Source organism: Procambarus clarkii, chromosome 73 (assembly GCF_040958095.1).
Source record: "Procambarus clarkii isolate CNS0578487 chromosome 73, FALCON_Pclarkii_2.0, whole genome shotgun sequence".
Taxonomy (NCBI): Eukaryota; Metazoa; Arthropoda; class Malacostraca; order Decapoda; family Cambaridae; genus Procambarus; species Procambarus clarkii.
This window is the reverse complement of record NC_091222.1, coordinates 5,661,303-5,666,319: the sequence shown is the minus strand read 5'-3', so window position 1 is coordinate 5,666,319 and position 5,017 is coordinate 5,661,303.

Sequence of the window (5,017 nt, the reverse complement as noted above, 5' to 3'; positions counted from 1 at the left end):
TACACAAGGCCGTCCATGTTTAACAAATTTTCTATCATTTTATTTCAACATAGTTGAGGCAGTTGATACTGGAAAGGATTGTGATGTGTTCCTTGACATTAGCAAAGCTTTTGATACAGTGCCACATGAAAGACTGATTAAGAAGATAGAGGCTCATGGTATTGGGGGGGGGTGCTATTTCATGTTGGATTAAGGCATGGCTATACCAAAGGAAACAGAGTTAGTATACATGGGGTCAAGTCAGAGTTAGGAAAATGTTGTAAGTAGAGTGCCTCAAGGCTTTGTCCTGGGAGATCTGTTGTTTATAATATATATTAAAATGATTTATATTCAGGTTTGAGTAGCAACATTTGCAAATATGCCAATGATACAAAAATCGGTAGGGAAATAAACACGGAAAAAGACTCACTATCACTTCAAGTCGATCTAAATAGAGTTTTGAAATAGTCAAAAGATTGGCCGATGCAGTTTAATGCCGATAAATGTGAGGTTTTGAGGCTAGGTAATGATAATAGAATTACAGGATACGAGCTAGATGGTGCTGCGATAGCGAAGTAGGATTGCGAAAAGGGATCTGGGAGTTATAATTAGTAAGAATTTAAAACCAAAGGATCAATACATAAATGTATGTAATAAGGCAAATAGGACACTAGGATTTATTAATCGAAGCATTAGTAACAAGACACTTGGTGTTGTTCTTCAGCTGTATCTTGCTCTAGTTCGGCCCCATTTAGATTATGCAGTTCTGTTTTGGTCGTTGTACTATAGAATGGATATAAATTCACTTGAACGTGTCGAGCGTAGGATGACGAAGTTAATTCCCCAAATTAGAAACCTGTCATGTGAAGAGAGATTAACAAAGCTTAAATTGCATTCACTAGAAACACAAAGAGTTGTGGGTGACATGATAGAGGTTTCAAGTGGATGAATGGATATAACAGAGGGGATATTTGTCGTGACGCTGAACCCCGGTTCATTCCGAACACAGCGATTACACAACACATAACACCTTGCCTCAGTAACCGTTACTACCACCGTGTACTCCTAAACACCCCAGACCCTTGAGGCGTACCACTAGGTTTGTACTGGAACACAATGAATGAACATATGGAAGGTATTTAAAGGCCGTCGGGTTTTGTCATTTAATTACAAAGAATAGACTCTGACAAATAATACTATATTAATTAACATACTCTATTAGGTCAATACACGTCCAATACCCATAGACCACTTGACCTCCGCGAACACCACCCACACTCGTAACTTCCGCCTAAGTCCCTAATACGGAATGATTACTACAACGCTCCACACCCTGTTAGTCTTTCATTCAATACTCACATACTGCAGACTTAACTTGGTCACTAAGATCACATCAGGTTCTCGCATAGCTGTCTGCTACACTTCGCTGCTGCCACAAACGGGGATCCAGAGGACTTCTCAGTTCAACTCCCACAATCAGACTGACTCCAGTCAGCCATGGCCTCAAACATTTCACCCCGCCTCTCAAGGAAGGTATAATCTGATTAACCTTATCCCTAGAGCGGTAACCTTGATCCTAGAAGCCTGACGAAGAATAATTCCTCTTTCCAGGAATAATTAATTTGGCTAAACAGCTTTGGTCTTAATCCATTGACCTATCTTAGATATGTGATCTATAGTCTGTCTAGTTACATGTACTTCCAATCATCATTCGTTAAGTGTTGTAGTAATGATCCTCTAGCTAATAATTCCTACTAACTTGTGGATTACAACACCACTCCCCTCCTTAAACACGCATATGTCCCCATATGCATCATTGCAATGGTTCCATTAGTGCAAGGACCTGGAGGATGCACCCACCATATGTGTACAACTAAGAAATCATCCAATAAGTTCATTATACACACGATGAAATAAATTAAAATTTTCCCCAACATGACTCACAACACTTCTCCAACATATACATTTTATTCACATCATATCACAGGTTAAATAGTCTAATAATTTTTCCCATCTCCAACAATGCACATATACCTAAACTGCTGACATATAATTACATACAAACATAAACATAAAATTACATTGACCAGAATGCTGGCACTTAAACAGAAATGACACTAGTCATTAATATATACACAACACATATATATCTAAGGTTCTTCATCCTTAGTAATAAGTTAATTATAATTTAACATCTTGCCCTGTACTGTTGACATAAGGCTTACAATGATCACACAATGTTTCCCTGGCCTCCTCCACAATTGGCAGCATCACCTCTCTTGTCTTCGTGTCCCATGGTTGCTAGGTCATAGATCCTCCATGACCCAGACAAAACCCAGGCTGTCCAGCCTGGTGAATGTTGTCAATGTCCCATCGTTGCTCTGAGCTAACGTGATCCTGGCCTCCAGAGCAACGGAGATTCCTACCCCAGGGTCATGTTCCCTTAGGTCTGTGCTGACGTCTCGTTCCAGGGCACCAATCCCAGAACGCTGTAGATCCCTCACAGCTCTCTGGTCTAGGCCCATCCGCCCAGAGTGTGTCCACCTGTATTCACACCTTCCCGACTACTGTACCTGCAAAATATTCCCTCGGAGCCCCCTGGCTCGATCCCATTATTACATAACCCCCCACGGCTCCTTACTCTCTCCCCGTATATAGCCTGAGCGTAGCTGCAAAACCATTGCAGCTGGCCCTTATCCCTGCTTTGATGTCAGGGGGCGAATTTCCCCTATAACGTCACGTTGGCTTCACTTCCTCCCCCTTATTTTTCTAGAATAACTGAGTGTAGTCTCATAGCTTCCCTTCTACTCTACCTGAAGCTCTGTGACATGAACCCGGGGGACCTTCTCAAGCCTAACACTCAGTAATGCTGCCGATGAGGTAATATACAGTATAGTAGTAGTAGTAGGCATCCTTCAGTCTCGGGAGACTATGGAGTTGCGCCCTAGTTGTCAATCCTGGTGCAGCGTCTGGTGTGACTGATGAGGCCAATCCGAGAGTGGCAGTCCATCCCACACCGAGCACAAACGAAGTCCGATTCTGGTCTGTCTTCCTGGTTACCGGCTTTCCTTCTCTGTCTCTTTGCCTCCGATTCCTTGGCAAGTGACTCCTCGAACTTGGAGAGACCTCGTTGAACAGACTGCCTCCAGGCTGAACGGTCTGCAGCCAGTGTCTCCCATATAGCAAGATCGACGTCCATGGCATTCAGGTCCCTTTTGCATACGTCTTTGTACCGTAGCTGGGGCTTGCCTACTGGACGCTTTCCCTGCCTCAGCTCTCCATACAGGAGATCCTTGGGGATCCTGCCGTCGCCCATTCACACAACGTGCCCGAGCCAGCGCATTCGTCTCTGTTTCAGCATTGTGTACATGCTGGTGATTCTTGCTCTCCCCAAGACGTTGTTGTTTGTCACCTTGTCCTGCCAGGTGATGTCCAAGATGTGTCTAAGGCAGCGCATGTGGTAGGCATTCAGCTGTCTTTCCTGACGGGCACGGAGTGTCCAAGACTCACTGCCATAAAGAAGAGTGCTCAGGACACAGGCTCTGTAAACCTGAATCTTAGTATACTCAGTCAGCCTATTGTTGGCCCACACTCTCTTTGTCAGTTTGGACATGGTAGTAGATGCCTTACCGATGCGTTTGTTTAGCTCCGTATCAAGAGAGAGGGAGTCAGAGATTGTGGAGCCCAGGTACACGAAGTCGTGAACAACTTCCAGTTTGGAATCAGAGATGCCGATGTCAGGTGGGGAGTCCACTCCTTGTCCCATGACTTGTGTTTTCTTCAGACTGATGGTGAGTCCGAAAGCCTGAGAGGCCTCGCTGAAGCGGGTTATGAGCCGTTGGAGGTCTTCAGCTGAGTGAGCAGTGACTGCTGCGTCGTCGGCAAAGAGGAAGTCGCGCAGACACCTCAGCCGAACCTTTGTCTTGGCTCTCAGCCTGGCGAGGTTAAAGAGCTTCCCATCCGACCTGGTCCGGAGGTAAATGCCTTCCGTGACAGATCCGAAGGCGTGCCGCAGCATAACTGCGAAGAAAATCCCGAATAGGGTTGGAGCCAGTACGCAGCCCTGCTTTACTCCACTTCGGATGTCAAAGGCGCCTGATGTTAGGCCATCAAAGACCACGGTGCCCCTCATGTTCTCATGGAAAGATCTGATGATGCTGAGGAGCCTGGGTGGGCATCCGATCTTGGGGAGGATCTTGAACAGGCCATCCCTGCTGACGAGGTCGAAGGCCTTCGTCAGGTCTATGAAGGCTACAAAGAGTGGCTGCTTCTGTTCCCTGCATTTCTCCTGCAGTTGTCTGAGGGAAAAGACCATGTCGATGGTGGACCTGCCAGCTCTGAATCCACATTGTGATTCTGGATAAACTCTCTCTGCAAGTACTTGGAGCCTCTTCAATGCGACTCGAGCAAACAGCTTTCCGACAATACTGAGGAGGGAGATTCCACGGTAGTTGTTGCAGTCGCCCCTGTCACCTTTATTCTTATACAGTGTGACGATGTTGGCATCCCTCAGGTCCTGTGGCACCTCTCCTTCTTCCCAGCAGAGGCAGAGAATTTCGTGCAGCTCCATGAGCAGGCTACCTCTGCAGCACTTCAAGGTCTCAGCAGGAATGCCATCTTTGCCAGGAGCTTTACCAGAAGCAAGGGAGTCTAGGGCATCGCTGAGTTCTTCCAGGGTCGGTTCACTGTCGAGCTCCATTAACACAGGCAGACACTCAATGGCGCTCAGGGCATCTTCGGTGACCACATTGTCCCTGGCGTATAGCTCAGAGTAGTGCTCGACCCAGCGCTTCAGCTGCAGTGTCTGGTCCTGAATCACCTCGCCAGTGGCAGATTTCAGAGGAGCGGTCTTCCTCTGGATTGGGCCAAGGGCCTGCTTGATGCCGTCATACATTCCCCTTACATTGCCTGTATCCGCTGCAGTCTGTATCTGGGAGCAGAGCTGGAGCCAATAGTTGTTGGCACATCGCCTGGCGCTCTGCTGCACTTTGCAGCGGACGGCCCGAAGGATCTGTAAGTTGCGCCGACTTGGGCAGGC